At 39.3% G+C, this 17,228-nt stretch overlaps 1 pseudogene; it reads left to right on the top strand.

The window, feature by feature from the left end:
- Window positions 1-15,578, top strand: part of LOC128661295 (zinc finger protein 91-like) — a 272,986-nt pseudogene extending 257,408 nt beyond the window's left edge.
- The last annotated feature ends 1,650 nt before the right edge of the window (window positions 15,579-17,228 follow it).

The following is a 17,228-nucleotide window of genomic DNA, read 5'->3' on the forward strand; positions in this document are numbered from 1 at the left end:
ACTATTTCCAGTTTGGAATATATCCAAGCCTTATAGAAACCTATAGTCAGCTCCTAAGTACCCATGAAGGTGCGGCCCTTTTTTCCAGTTCAGCTGGTATGGGGCAGATTACGTTTTATTCCAAGGAGTTTGGATCAATTCCGTTCTCAATCTCTGGTTTCAGAACATTGTTTCAGAAAGGTACAGAATTGGCTTCAGTTAAGGCCTCCTGCTAAGAGATTTTTTTCTTCCCGTGTCCCAGTTAACACAGCAAGGCTCAGCATTTCTGAAATGTGTTTCAGATCTAGAGTTGGCTGGAGTAATTTTGCCAGTTCCAGTTCTGGAACAGGGGCTAGGGTTTTATTTTATCTCTTCATTGTACCAAAGAAGGTCAATTCCTTCAGACCAGTTCCGGATCTATCAATATTGAATCGTTATGTATACCAACATTCAAGATGGTTACTGTAGGACTATTCTGCCTTTTGTTTAGCAAGGGCATTTTATGTCTACAATAGTTTTGCAGGATGTGTATCTGCATATTCCGATTCATTCAGATCACTTTTAGTGTTTGAGATTCTCTTTTTAGACAAGCATTACCAGTTTTGTGGCTCTACTGTTTGGCCTAGCCTCAGTTCCAAGAATTTTTTTCAAAGATTCTCGGTGCCCTTCTTTCTGTATTCAGAGAACAGGGTTTTGGTATTTCCTTATTTGGACGGTTATCTTGGTATTTGCTCAGTCTTCTCATTCGAAGAATCTCATGCGATTCGACTTGTGTTGTTTCTTCAAGATCATGGTTGGAGGATCAATTTACCAAAAAGTTCATTGATTCCTCAGTCAAGGGTAACCTTTCTGGGTTTCCAGATAGATTCAGTGTCCATGACTCTGTCTTTAACAGACAAGAGACGTCTAAATTGTTTTCAGCTTGTCGAAACCTTCAGTTACAATCATTCCCTTCGGTAACCTTATGCATGGAAATTCTAGGTCTTATGACTGCTGCATTGGACGCAATCCCCTTTGCTTGTTTTTCACATGCGACCTCTTCAGCTCTGTATGCTGAATCAATGGTGCAAGGATTACACAAAGATATTTCAATTTATATCTTTAAAACCGATTGTTCGACACTCTCTAACGTGGTGGACAGATCACCATCGTTTAATTCAGGGGGCTTCTTTTGTGCTTCCGACCTGGACTGTAATTTCAACAGATACAAGTCTCACAGGTTGGGGAGCTGTGTGGGGATCTCTGTCGGCACAAGGAGTTTGGGAATCTCAGGAGGTGAGATTACCGATAAATATTTTGGAACTCCGTGCAATTTTCAGAGCTCTTCAGTTTTGGCCTCTTCTGTAGAGAGAATCGTTCATTTGTTTTCAGACAGACAATGTCACAACTGTGGCATACATCATCAAGGAGCGACTCACAGTCCTCTGGCTATGAAAGAAGTATCTCAAATTTTTTTGGTTTGGGCGGACTCCAGCTCCTGTCTAATCTCTGCGGTTCATATCCCAGGTGTAGACAATTGGGAAGCGGATTATCTCAGTCGCCAAACGTTGCATCCGGGCGAATGGTTTCTTCACCCAGATGTATTTCTTCAGGTTGTTCAAATGTGGGAACTTCCAGAAATAGATCTGATGGCGTCTCATCTAAACAAGAAACTTCCCAGATATCTGTCCAGATCCCGGGATCCTTAGGCGGAGGCAGTGGATGCATTATCACTTCCTTGGAAGTATCATCCTGTCTATATCTTTCCGCCTCTAGTTCTTCTTCCAAGAGTAATCTCCAAGATTCTGAAGGAATGCTCGTTTGTTCTGCTGGTAGCTCCGGCATGGCCTTACAGGTTTGGTATGCGGATCTTGTCCGGATGGCCTCTTGCCAGCCGTGGACTCTTCCGTTAGACCAGACCTTCTGTCACAAGGTCCTTTTTTTCCATCAGGATCTGAAATCTTTCAATGTAAAGGTATGGCAATTGAACGCTTGATTCTTGGTCAAAGAGGTTTCTCTGACTCTGTGATTAATACTATGTTACAGGCTCGTAAATCTGTATCTAGAGAGATATATTATAGAGTCTGGAAGACTTATATTTTTTGCTGTCTTTCTCATCTTTTTTCTTGGCATTCTTTTAGAATACCGAGAATTTTACAGTTTCTTCAGGATGGTTTAGATAAGGGTTTGTCTGCAAGTTCCTTGAAAGGACAAATCTCTGCTCTTTCTGTTCTTTTTCACAGAAAGATTGCTATTCTTCCTGATATTTATTGTTTTGTACAAGCTTTGGTTCGTATAAAACCTGTCATTAAGTCAATTTCTCCTCCTTGGAGTTTGAATTTGGTTCTGGGAGCTCTTCAAGCTCCTCCCTTTGAACCTATGCATTCATTGGTCATTAAATTACTTTCTTGGAAAGTTTTGTTCCTTTTGGCCATCTCTTCTGCCAGAAGAGTTTCTGAATTATCTGCTCTTTCTTGTGAGTCTCCTTTTCTGATTTTTCATCAGGATGAGGCGGTGTTGCGAACTTCTTTTGAATTTTTACCTAAAGTTGTGAATTCCAACAACATTAGTAGAGAAATTGTGGTTCCTTCATTATGTCCTAATCCTAAGAATTCTAAGGAGAAATCATTGCATTCTTTGGATGTTGTTAGAGCTTTGAAATATTATGTTGAAGCTACTAAGTCTTTCCGAAAGACTTCTAGTCTATTTGTTATCTTTTCCGGTTCTAGAGAAGGCCAGAAAGCTTCTGCCATTTCTTTGGCATCTTGGTTGAAATCTTTAATTAATCTTGCCTATGTTGAGTCGGGTAAAACTCTGCCTCAGAGGATTACAGCTCATTCTACCAGGTCAGTTTCTACTTCCTGGGCGTTTAGGAATGAAGCTTCGGTTGATCACATTTGCAAAGTTGCAACTTGGTCTTCTTTGCATATTTTTACTAAATTCTACCATTTTGATGTATTTTCTTCTTCTGAAGCAGTTTTTGGTAGAAAAGTATTTCAGGCAGCAGTTTCAGTCTGAATCTTCTGCTTATGTTTTTTATTAAACTTTATTTTGGGTGTGGATTATTTTCAGCAGGAATTGGCTGTCTTTATTTTATCCCTCCCTCTCTAGTGACTCTTGTGTGGAAAGATCCACATCTTGGGTAGTCATTATCCCATACGTCACTAGCTCATGGACTCTTGCTAATTACATGAAAGAAAACATAATTTATGTAAGAACTTACCTGATAAATTCATTTCTTTCATATTAGCAAGAGTCCATGAGGCCCACCCTTTTTTGTGGTGGTTATGGTTTTTGTATAAAGCACAATTATTCCAATTCCTTATTTTATATGCTTTCGCACTTTTTTATCACCCCACTTCTTGGCTATTCGTTAAACTGAATTGTGGGTGTGGTGAGGGGTGTATTTATAGGCATTTTAAGGTTTGGGAAACTTTGCCCCTCCTGGTAGGAATGTATATCCCATACGTCACTAGCTCATGGACTCTTGCTAATATGAAAGAAATGAATTTATCAGGTAAGTTCTTACATAAATTATGTTATTTATATCTGCATCTTTGAGAACATTTGTGTCAGTGACGTTATAAAGAAGGAGCAACCTCTTTTGGGCTGATGATTAGGGTAGTATGTCCAACAACAGCCTAACCTCACCCCCTGACCTGGTTCATTACTCAGAACACCGGCAACTCCACCTTCCCCTGACCTCACTCATGGAACACCCACAACTACACTTATGCCTACCTTGTTCCCATTTGTGGAACAACCACAACTCCCCCAGTGTTCCCCACCCCAGAACCACCACTGATTTGTGTGCTTAATTTTACAGTGAGTATTATGAAACTAAAAGTTTTTGGCTGTTTGTATAATTAGAACCACAGCCAAAAGCTAAAGATTATCATACAGTAACTGCATCTTACCCTCTCAAAACATCTCACACTGATGATTAGTCTGTGATGATTGAGGCATCAGGTTCTCACCCAACTTGTTAAGCATGAGCTGGGCAGGGCTGTATGTGCAGTTGCTTGTGCAATGTTAAATGAGGATGGTGGATGCCACCTCTCTTGCCCAGAATACAGATTTACTTGTTCCCTGGCTGAGAACATTATCCACACGCACCTTGTTTAATGCGGCCCTATTACTTGTTTTCATCCATAATCAGTAATTTAGTTTTCTATGATGTAGTAATGTTTACATTCTATGTTATCCTTTTTAATTTGTGATTTACAGGTAAATAAATTTAAAAAATTAAAAATGGAAGACATTTTTTGAGTATAAAAAAATGTTTTATTGAGATGGATTATATTATAAATGAATAAACATTCTAAATTTTCTTTATTTCATTTATTTTTATGTAGACAAACACTTGAATAGTTCATATCCATCCTTCACTACAGGAAACACCAGAATGATACCGCAAACTCCAAAAGTCTTAGACACTAATGACTATTCACAAACATTGGGGATATCACAGCAGATATTTAGAGAAGATGGTGAATTGGCAGGAACTGGGAAGCAATCATTGTGTACAGAGAGTAATTTAGTCATCAAACAAGAGGACAACATTTATGACTTATCTAGTGAAATTATTATTCCAGAGGCTAAACCACACACATTTACTGAGTTTTCAAATCATATTAAAGAAGGGAAAAGTCCACAGTCTAGCCAAATGATTCATACAAAGGAGAAAGCTTTGAAATCTACAGAATGTGAGAAAAGCTTTAGATGGAAGTCTCCTCTACTAGAACACTACAAAATTCACACAGGTGAGAAACCACATACATTGTCTGAGTGTGGCAAATGTTTTACACAAATGAGTGATCTGAAAAAGCATGAAAGGTTTCACATAGGGGAAAAGTCTTTCACATGTACAGAGTGTGGAAAATCTTTTACACAAAAGGGTAGTCTGAGAACTCATGAAAGGAGTCACACAGGAGAAAAGCCTTTCACGTGTACAGAGTGTGGGAAAAGTTTTACACAAAAGGGTAGTCTGAAAACTCATGAAAGGATTCACACAGGAGAAAAGCCTTTCACATGTACAGAGTGTGGAAAAGGTTTTACACGAGTGGATTGTCTGAAAACTCATGAAAGGATTCACACAGGGGAGAAGCCTTTCACATGTACAGAGTGTGGAAAAAGTTTTACACAAAAGAGTGATCTGAAAAAGCATGAAAGGATTCACACAGGGGAAAAGCCTTTCACATGTACAGAGTGTGGAAAAAGATTTACACAAATTAATGATCTGAAAAAGCATGATATGATTCACACAGGGGAAAAACCTTTCACATGTACAGAGTGTGGGAAAAGTTTTACACAAAAGTGTGATCTGAAAAAGCATGAAAGGAGTCACACAGGGGAAAAGCCTTTCACGTGTACAGAGTGTGGAAAAAGTTTTAAACAAATGAATGAACTGAAAAGGCATGAAAGGATTCACACAGGAGAAAAGCCTTTCACATGTACAGAGTGTGGAAAAAGTTTTACACAAAAGGGTAGTCTGAAAACTCATGAAAGGATTCACACAGGGGAAAAGCCTTTCACGTGTACAGAGTGTGGGAAATGTTTCACATCTAAAAAATGCCTTATGTATCACAAAAAGACCCACACAGGGGAGAAACCTTTCACATGTAATGAGTGTGGAAAAAGTTTTACACAAAAGAGTGATCTGAAAAAGCATGAAAGGATTCACACAGGGGAAAAGCCTTTCACATGTACAGAGTGTGGAAAAAGTTTTACACAAATGTCTAATCTGAAAACTCATGAAATGATTCACAAGAAACCTTTCACATGTTTATAAAGTGGGAAAAAAAGTTTTTTTTATTGAAATCAGGTATCACAAAACACCAAATATTTACACACAAATAAACTTTATATACACAGTGTACAAACCTTTTTACAATTATCCTAAAGAGGACAAACTCTCTCATTCAGTCGGATCCTTTGGGCAAGGGCTTCGGAAGACAGAACAAATAACAGCGGCAACAGTGGGCAGCCCTGCCTGGTTCCATTAGTTATATTAAACGTATCAGATAAACCCCCAATAACTCTTACTCTAGCGTTTGGAGTGGAGTAAAGTGAAAAGATCATATTTAGAAAGGATTCACCAAAGTTCATCTTAGAAAGAACTTGTCTGAGATAGAGCCAATCCACTCTATCAAAGGCCTTTTCGGCGTCTATTGATAAAAGTGATAGAGAGAATTGGCCCTTACATAGTTTATAATGTGCTGGATTCAGATGGTATTGTCTTTGACCTCTCGGCCTGGCACAAAGCCCACTTGATCAGTGGAGATCAACCTAGGGAGATTTCGGTTTATGCGATTGGCAAGGACCTTTTCTAGAATTTTAATGTCCGTATTCAGAAGAGAAATCGGACGAAAATTGCTCAGGGTATTCGGGGGTTTGCCCGGTTTGGGCAAAACAGAAATATGCGCTTCAAGCATCTGACGCGACAGCTTTCCGGTGGATGACAGTTCATTAAAAAGAGTGACAAGATGGGGGGTTAAAAGGGCCCTATAGGTTTTGTAATATTTTGGAGTAAAACCATCTGGGCCTGGACACTTCCCCGACGGTAAATCCTTTATAGCTTCTTTTTCAGTAATGGGTAAATCAAGAGTGGCTGAATCTTCTTCCGATAGAGCTTCAAGGGGCAGGTCTCTTAAATATTCCGTAACTAGGTTTTGTTTACCATCAGACTGTGTGGTAACCGTTGAGCCTGTTGGCGAATTTAAGTTATAAAGGGACTGGTAATATTTTTTAAACTCGTTGGCTATTCCTTTGCTATCTTTTATCTCCCCTGAATCAGTAGTCTTGAGAGAGTGTATGAATGATTTGTATTTTTTCCTTTGCACAGATCTGGCCAGCAACCTGCCTGGTTTATTGCCCTCATCATAGTACATGCACCGAAGGTACAAAGCCTGTCGCTGCGCATCTGATACAATAAGATCCTTTAACTCCTTTCTGGTATTAATCAGTTGTACCCAGAGAGAGGAGTCTCCCGGGCTAGCTTTGTGTCTTTGCTCTAAAAGGTGTATACTGGAGTATAAATTTTCATATTTTTGTCTTTTATCAATCAGTTTCCTTGCTCTGATTTTAATAAGCTCACCCCTGATAACACACTTGTGTGCCTCCCAGTTATTAGAGCTGGATGTGTCATTATGTGTGTTAAAAGTGAAAAACTCTGTCAAAGTTTTACCTATTGTGTCCATTACCAGTGGGTCTGTTAATAAATGATCGTCTAGTCTCCATACAAACTCAGTCAGGGGTGTTTCCGGCCATATCACCGTACAAGTGACTGGTGCGTGGTCCGACCATGTTATAGAACCAATTTCACTTGCGCTCACCGAGGAGAGTCCCACTGAATCCATAAATATATAATCAATACGAGAGTATTTTTTATGTACACTAGAATAATATGTAAAATCTCTCATCGTGGGGTGCAAAGTGCGCCAAACATCATGCAGATTAAGGTCATGAATGGCGGTCTTAGCGGTCTTTAAAATATTTTTAGGTGTACTTGATACTGAGTTAGAGGTGTCAATGAGTGGGTTAAAGGAAAAATTAAAGTCCCCTCCTAACAGTACCATTCCCTTACGATGGTCTAGTAGGAGGCGTGAATTTTTTTTAATAAAGCAGTGCTGATCCGTGTTGGGGCCATAGACATTGAGAAGGGTGATAGGTCTCCCAAACAGGAGACCCACTATCATCATGTATCGTCCTTCTGGGTCTCTAATTATTGTTGATGGCTGTAAGGGGATGGACCCATGAAGCAATATACCCACCCCATTTTTCCTTTTGGCATTAGAGGCAAAGAGCATCAAGGGATATCTCGGATTATTCCACACTGGCTCCTTACCCTTCTGAAAATGGGTTTCTTGTAAAAATAGTATAGAGTGGCCTTGTTTGTTCAGTTCTCTTGAAACAATCGACCGCTTACCAGGGCTATTTAACCCCTTTACATTTATTGTAGACAAAGTAAAGGTTTGGTCTACGGTCTTTCCTCTCTTAAATGTTGACATGACTAATCACCCGGTTTGTCTTATGTGTAATACTTAGCTCTCGCTCAGGAAATGGGAAGGGGAGGGTTATGTAAGGTAAAATGCAAGGTCAGAAAATAGTGTGTTCGCGTGGAAAGGATAGATAAAGAGGTGATAATAAGTCAGAAAAATGTCTGGTAATGAAAACTAGTGTAAACTCAGAACTGAATAAGTATATAAGGATGGATCTCCTAATAGAAGGAGTGAAGGAAACTCGGTGGAAACACAGAGTCTCTGAAAAAAAGGATGAAACGAAGAAAGTAAATGGGGATGTGTCCCCGTGATGCATATGCGTTATAGATGAATCTTTTATTAGACTTGAGATGGAGATAAATCTCCTCTCTATGTAGAGCTATCTAAGGATTTGCTTACTGTTAGATATAAATCTCCCATAACAAGAAATAACCATAAACTCGGTTTGACCCATGCACAACAACTTCCCGAATACCCCCTAGAAATTGAATGGACATCAGATAAACATATTTTTTTTCTTTCAATTAAACAGGCGATAACAATTATGAACTATAAACTATAAGAACTTCAAACAACAATGTGCTAGGCACTAGTCCAGATGATCCAACATTGTGGTGTTGTAGAGAGTCCAATGCTTTCGTCTAGGTGGAATGGGTTACTCAAATAGACACTTAAACAGTACAAGCATATTCACCCTGTCCACATTTTGTAATTTATATGGAGTAGGCCGCAGTGCGGTTACTTTCATTGCAACACTCAGTAAACAGACATTCCTAGGTTATCCCTCTAAACTAGACATTAGTTAGCTAGCTGAGACTTCATCAACAGAGAGCAATGTTATATTTGAATACTGTACCAAGCAATCTGACCTGTACAATATTAAAGTGATTGCAATTTATACAGTACCTTAGTGTGAAAAGTGGAAATACGAGGGCCATAAACTTCACATTCATATTGCTAATACTTCTTCAATAGACCCTTATATCTACCTAAATAAAATTTAGCAACACATTATATTTTAACTCTCAACCGGACATGAACATACCCTTAGCAAGACATGTAATCAAAATTATCTTACCTGAATGTTGCTTAAAAGTTAACAGTGCTATAGATATTACCTAGAATACAGCAAGTCATTGCTATGATAGAAGAGAGAAACAGGGCTTCCTGTAGGAGGAGGAGCTAACAGGTGCACGAGAAAGTGGCGTTTTACCTGTCGGAGCTCACCGAAGAACTAACTCCAGCCAAGGTCCGTTGTTGGAGCGCTTTGATTGCTCCCTAGGACACGACCCTACCTCTATCAGGGTTTGACTTGGAAGCACCATAATAGCCGTCCATAGGCTCACTCGCTAGAGCCACAGATGAGGTACTGGATACACGTATACCATACTCAGATGAGAACGGTGCATTGCCGGCAACCAAGGTGAACAGTACAGCAGAAGAGGCACGGTCTAAACCCCGGCTCCGGATCCATCTACGTGCTTCTTTGCATCAAGGGGCAAGGACCAGTAGCCCATAAAGCGGTGCAGGTGCAGGAGACAAGGAATATTCTGAGAAACGTCAAGACTTACCGGCTCTTGCTCCCGTCGGCGGGCGGCCAGAGCAAGTGGGCGGTCCGCAGCGAAGAGTAATCCCACAGCAAATGTAAGCACGCCGCGGATTTACAACAGCCCAGGCCCACGCTGTGGGCGTCTGTACCTGATAAATCAGCTCACCTATTCACTGGAACTCTCCCGCGGTGAGTCGCAGTCTACGAGAGTACCCGCAGAGTAAAACTGGCATTGGATATCTATGCTCTGGGGCTCACTGGTGGCTGTATGCCATGACAGTGGCATCAAAGAAGTACTGAAGCTCTGCTACCAACGCCTCCCAGGTCTGGATGACACAGCATGGAATACCCGGGAGAGTCACTTATGGACGTTGAGTAGATATGCTGCCTGCTTCAATACAACCGCTTGGTCTTGGGGTAAGATTTCTAAAGTCTCTATAATAATATTTGTTGCCTCAAAAGTGACACCGGTTGCCTACCTCTACCCCAAAAGTGATACTGACTGACTGTCTATCTCGGCATTGTCATATCCTCCACGTTACACCACTTAGCTCGTGTAAGAAAAGTTATGCTTTGTGCTGTCTCTACATATGAACACTCAGTCTGATGCCTGCTCACTACTAAAGAGACACTTCAGTCTTCAGTCTTCTGAAGGATATCTAATATATTATAGACATCACACCCTCTTCCCAGCAGTAAAATCGGTATTGCTGTAAAAGCCCTGGGCACTGTACATTTGCAACCAGAGACATATCTGCAATATATTTTTTGGGCTGCAATATACTCTATCTGTATTAGCCCCCTATCAAATAGGGACTCTCAGGGATATCTGTGATATATGCAACCAGCCTGCTGCTGGTAAACTTTAAAGAGACACTCGTCAAATACAGCCTGGCATTAAGGTCTGCAATATTTACGCAGATAACACTAGCCTACTAAAAGTCGCAGTCAGCACGGCTAGAACTCCTAAAGCCCACAAATACTTTCTATTGTTACTCCTATTTTGCCTTTCCATTTGGGCTATATCTATCTGAAGCCTATACATATATATGTTTAGACGTATATTAATATCGCAGGATTACACTGTTAAGTATACTATTAGTGTTAAGCAATTGTGTCAAAAGGCCTATAACTTCTTTTTTTCTCCAGGAACAAAGAATATAAAACCAGAAAAATATTGTTCTAATCTATATCCTGCTATTCCCCAGAGTTTAAAAGCAAGCAAGCAAAATTTATATTGCTGTCTAGGAATACTAGCAGTTGCTACTAAGTGTGGCAACTTAAGTCTCAAAGTTTCCTGTTATAAGTTTCTTTTTGAATTTTGCAACAGTGAGGGCTCTGAGTATACAATGTTAAGCATATTGTACTGCTAATGTTGCATATGTTGCAGAATATTGCCAGTCAAGAAGGGGAATGTATGCTGACTTAACGTAATTATGTGCTGTATGTCCTGATTAGATCAGACAACAAGGATATGTAATAAGGTGGTAAAAGAGCTGTTCCTATTTTTTGTAAGAATCTAACCATAACCATATCTAAGCGTGAATTTGAAGGCACTTGTTAAATAAGAGAATTTCAGATCTTCTGTTCCTGTTACTATTTTACTACACATTTATTTCAGGGCCTGGTCACGTAACTCACATAGATTATTGATCACTTTTTTCTTATTTCTAATATACATTAAAATTTTATATATTTTTCCACCTGGGGACGCATTCCACAAACACTAAACCTTAAAAAAAAAAAAAAAAAAAGCTAAGAGTTGTTTTTTCCTTGTTCTCTCTGCCCCCCATCACTTTTTTTTATTTACTTTTTGTATGACCTTCCTCTGCCCCGCCCTCACCAACACGAGAAATTTATGGAAAAATTTCTCCTCCCGCACTAGCTCCGGCATGGCCTTACAGGTTTGGTATGCGGATCTTGTCCGGATGGCCTCTTGCCAGCCGTGGACTCTTCCGTTAGACCAGACCTTCTGTCACAAGGTCCTTTTTTTCCATCAGGATCTGAAATCTTTCAATGTAAAGGTATGGCGATTGAACGCTTGATTCTTGGTCAAAGAGGTTTCTCTGACTCTGTGATTAATACTATGTTACAGGCTCGTAAATCTGTATCTAGAGAGATATATTATAGAGTCTGGAAGACTTATATTTTTTGCTGTCTTTCTCATCTTTTTTCTTGGCATTCTTTTAGAATACCGAGAATTTTACAGTTTCTTCAGGATGGTTTAGATAAGGGTTTGTCTGCAAGTTCCTTGAAAGGACAAATCTCTGCTCTTTCTGTTCTTTTTCACAGAAAGATTGCTATTCTTCCTGATATTTATTGTTTTGTACAAGCTTTGGTTCGTATAAAACCTGTCATTAAGTCAATTTCTCCTCCTTGGAGTTTGAATTTGGTTCTGGGAGCTCTTCAAGCTCCTCCCTTTGAACCTATGCATTCATTGGTCATTAAATTACTTTCTTGGAAAGTTTTGTTCCTTTTGGCCATCTCTTCTGCCAGAAGAGTTTCTGAATTATCTGCTCTTTCTTGTGAGTCTCCTTTTCTGATTTTTCATCAGGATGAGGCGGTGTTGCGAACTTCTTTTGAATTTTTACCTAAAGTTGTGAATTCCAACAACATTAGTAGAGAAATTGTGGTTCCTTCATTATGTCCTAATCCTAAGAATTCTAAGGAGAAATCATTGCATTCTTTGGATGTTGTTAGAGCTTTGAAATATTATGTTGAAGCTACTAAGTCTTTCCGAAAGACTTCTAGTCTATTTGTTATCTTTTCCGGTTCTAGAGAAGGCCAGAAAGCTTCTGCCATTTCTTTGGCATCTTGGTTGAAATCTTTAATTAATCTTGCCTATGTTGAGTCGGGTAAAACTCTGCCTCAGAGGATTACAGCTCATTCTACCAGGTCAGTTTCTACTTCCTGGGCGTTTAGGAATGAAGCTTCGGTTGATCACATTTGCAAAGTTGCAACTTGGTCTTCTTTGCATATTTTTACTAAATTCTACCATTTTGATGTATTTTCTTCTTCTGAAGCAGTTTTTGGTAGAAAAGTATTTCAGGCAGCAGTTTCAGTCTGAATCTTCTGCTTATGTTTTTTATTAAACTTTATTTTGGGTGTGGATTATTTTCAGCAGGAATTGGCTGTCTTTATTTTATCCCTCCCTCTCTAGTGACTCTTGTGTGGAAAGATCCACATCTTGGGTAGTCAATATCCCATACGTCACTAGCTCATGGACTCTTGCTAATTACATGAAAGAAAACATAATTTATGTAAGAACTTACCTGATAAATTCATTTCTTTCATATTAGCAAGAGTCCATGAGGCCCACCCTTTTTTGTGGTGGTTATGGTTTTTGTATAAAGCACAATTATTCCAATTCCTTATTTTATATGCTTTCGCACTTTTTTATCACCCCACTTCTTGGCTATTCGTTAAACTGAATTGTGGGTGTGGTGAGGGGTGTATTTATAGGCATTTTAAGGTTTGGGAAACTTTGCCCCTCCTGGTAGGAATGTATATCCCATACGTCACTAGCTCATGGACTCTTGCTAATATGAAAGAAATGAATTTATCAGGTAAGTTCTTACATAAATTATGTTATTTATATCTGCATCTTTGAGAACATTTGTGTCAGTGACGTTATAAAGAAGGAGCAACCTCTTTTGGGCTGATGATTAGGGTAGTATGTCCAACAACAGCCTAACCTCACCCCCTGACCTGGTTCATTACTCAGAACACCGGCAACTCCACCTTCCCCTGACCTCACTCATGGAACACCCACAACTACACTTATGCCTACCTTGTTCCCATTTGTGGAACAACCACAACTCCCCCAGTGTTCCCCACCCCAGAACCACCACTGATTTGTGTGCTTAATTTTACAGTGAGTATTATGAAACTAAAAGTTTTTGGCTGTTTGTATAATTAGAACCACAGCCAAAAGCTAAAGATTATCATACGGTAACTGCATCTTACCCTCTCAAAACATCTCACACTGATGATTAGTCTGTGATGATTGAGGCATCAGGTTCTCACCCAACTTGTTAAGCATGAGCTGGGCAGGGCTGTATGTGCAGTTGCTTGTGCAATGTTAAATGAGGATGGTGGATGCCACCTCTCTTGCCCAGAATACAGATTTACTTGTTCCCTGGCTGAGAACATTATCCACACGCACCTTGTTTAATGCGGCCCTATTACTTGTTTTCATCCATAATCAGTAATTTAGTTTTCTATGATGTAGTAATGTTTACATTCTATGTTATCCTTTTTAATTTGTGATTTACAGGTAAATAAATTTAAAAAATTAAAAATGGAAGACATTTTTTGAGTATAAAAAAATGTTTTTTTATTGAGATGGATTATATTATAAATGAATAAACATTCTAAATTTTCTTTATTTCATTTATTTTTATGTAGACAAACACTTGAATAGTTCATATCCATCCTTCACTACAGGAAACACCAGAATGATACCGCAAACTCCAAAAGTCTTAGACACTAATGACTATTCACAAACATTGGGGATATCACAGCAGATATTTAGAGAAGATGGTGAATTGGCAGGAACTGGGAAGCAATCATTGTGTACAGAGAGTAATTTAGTCATCAAACAAGAGGACATCATTTATGACTTATCTAGTGAAATTATTATCCCAGAGGCTAAACCACACACATTTACTGAGTTTTCAAATCATATTAAAGAAGGGAAAAGTCCACAGTCTAGCCAAATGATTCATACAAAGGAGAAAGCTTTGAAATCTACAGAATGTGAGAAAAGCTTTAGATGGAAGTCTCCTCTACTAGAACACTACAAAATTCACACAGGTGAGAAACCACATACATTGTCTGAGTGTGGCAAATGTTTTACACAAATGAGTGATCTGAAAAAGCATGAAAGGTTTCACATAGGGGAAAAGTCTTTCACATGTACAGAGTGTGGAAAATCTTTTACACAAAAGGGTAGTCTGAGAACTCATGAAAGGAGTCACACAGGAGAAAAGCCTTTCACATGTACAGAGTGTGGGAAAAGTTTTACACAAAAGGGTAGTCTGAAAACTCATGAAAGGATTCACACAGGAGAAAAGCCTTTCACATGTACAGAGTGTGGAAAAGGTTTTACACGAGTGGATTGTCTGAAAACTCATGAAAGGATTCACACAGGGGAGAAGCCTTACACATGTACAGAGTGTGGAAAAAGTTTTACACAAAAGAGTGATCTGAAAAAGCATGAAAGGATTCACACAGGGGAAAAGCCTTTCACATGTACAGAGTGTGGAAAAAGATTTACACAAATTAATGATCTGAAAAAGCATGATATGATTCACACAGGGGAAAAACCTTTCACATGTACAGAGTGTGGGAAAAGTTTTACACAAATGAATGAACTGAAAAAGCATGAAAGGAGTCACACAGGGGAAAAGCCTTTCACGTGTACAGAGTGTGGAAAAAGTTTTAAACAAATGAATGAACTGAAAAAGCATGAAAGGATTCACACAGGAGAAAAGCCTTTCACATGTACAGAGTGTGGAAAAAGTTTTACACAAAAGGGTAGTCTGAAAACTCATGAAAGGATTCACACAGGGGAAAAGCCTTTCATGTGTACAGAGTGTGGGAAATGTTTCACATCTAAAATATGCCTTATGTATCACAAAAAGACCCACACAGGGGAGAAACCTTTCACATGTAATGAGTGTGGAAAAAGTTTTACACAAAAGAGTGATCTGAAAAAGCATGAAAGGATTCACACAGGGGAAAAGCCTTTCACGAGTACAGAGTGTGGATAAAGTTTTACACAAGTGTCTAATCTGAAAACTCATGAAATGATTCACAAGAAACCTTTTACATGTTTAGAAAGTGGGAAAAAAATGTTTTTTATTGAAATCAGGTATCACAAAACACCAAATATTTACACACAAATAAACTTTATATACACAGTGTACAAACCTTTTTACAATTATCCTAAAGAGGACAAACTCTCTCATTCAGTCGGATCCTTTGGGCAAGGGCTTCGGAAGACAGAACAAATAACAGCGGCAACAGTGGGCAGCCCTGCCTGGTTCCATTAGTTATATTAAACGTATCAGATAAACCCCCAATAACTCTTACTCTAGCGTTTGGAGTGGAGTAAAGTGAAAAGATCATATTTAGAAAGGATTCACCAAAGTTCATCTTAGAAAGAACTTGTCTGAGATAGAGCCAATCCACTCTATCAAAGGCCTTTTCGGCGTCTATTGATAAAAGTGATAGAGAGAATTGGCCCTTACATAGTTTATAATGTGCTGGATTCAGATGGTATTGTCTTTGACCTCTCGGCCTGGCACAAAGCCCACTTGATCAGTGGAGATCAACCTAGGGAGATTTCGGTTTATGCGATTGGCAAGGACCTTTTCTAGAATTTTAATGTCCGTATTCAGAAGAGAAATCGGACGAAAATTGCTCAGGGTATTCGGGGGTTTGCCCGGTTTGGGCAAAACAGAAATATGCGCTTCAAGCATCTGACGCGACAGCTTTCCGGTGGATGACAGTTCATTAAAAAGAGTGACAAGATGGGGGGTTAAAAGGGCCCTATAGGTTTTGTAATATTTTGGAGTAAAACCATCTGGGCCTGGACACTTCCCCGACGGTAAATCCTTTATAGCTTCTTTTTCAGTAATGGGTAAATCAAGAGTGGCTGAATCTTCTTCCGATAGAGCTTCAAGGGGCAGGTCTCTTAAATATTCCGTAACTAGGTTTTGTTTACCATCAGACTGTGTGGTAACCGTTGAGCCTGTTGGCGAATTTAAGTTATAAAGGGACTGGTAATATTTTTTAAACTCGTTGGCTATTCCTTTGCTATCTTTTATCTCCCCTGAATCAGTAGTCTTGAGAGAGTGTATGAATGATTTGTATTTTTTCCTTTGCACAGATCTGGCCAGCAACCTGCCTGGTTTATTGCCCTCATCATAGTACATGCACCGAAGGTACAAAGCCTGTCGCTGCGCATCTGATACAATAAGATCCTTTAACTCCTTTCTGGTATTAGTCAGTTGTACCCAGAGAGAGGAGTCTCCCGGGCTAGCTTTGTGTCTTTGCTCTAAAAGGTGTATACTGGAGTATAAATTTTCATATTTTTGTCTTTTATCAATCAGTTTCCTTGCTCTGATTTTAATAAGCTCACCCCTGATAACACACTTGTGTGCCTCCCAGTTATTAGAGCTGGATGTGTCATTATGTGTGTTAAAAGTGAAAAACTCTGTCAAAGTTTTACCTATTGTGTCCATTACCAGTGGGTCTGTTAATAAATGATCGTCTAGTCTCCATACAAACTCAGTCAGGGGTGTTTCCGGCCATATCACCGTACAAGTGACTGGTGCGTGGTCCGACCATGTTATAGAACCAATTTCACTTGCGCTCACCGAGGAGAGTCCCACTGAATCCGTAAATATATAATCAATACGAGAGTATTTTTTATGTACACTAGAATAATATGTAAAATCTCTCATCGTGGGGTGCAAAGTGCGCCAAACATCATGCAGATTAAGGTCATGAATGGCGGTCTTAGCGGTCTTTAAAATATTTTTAGGTGTACTTGATACTGAGTTAGAGGTGTCAATGAGTGGGTTAAAGGAAAAATTAAAGTCCCCTCCTAACAGTACCATTCCCTTACGATGGTCTAGTAGGAGGCGTGAATTTTTTTTAATAAAGCAGTGCTGATCCGTGTTGGGGCCATAGACATTGAGAAGGGTGATAGG

The sequence above is a fragment of the Bombina bombina genome, chromosome 5 (assembly GCF_027579735.1).
Source record: "Bombina bombina isolate aBomBom1 chromosome 5, aBomBom1.pri, whole genome shotgun sequence".
Taxonomy (NCBI): domain Eukaryota; kingdom Metazoa; phylum Chordata; class Amphibia; order Anura; family Bombinatoridae; genus Bombina; species Bombina bombina.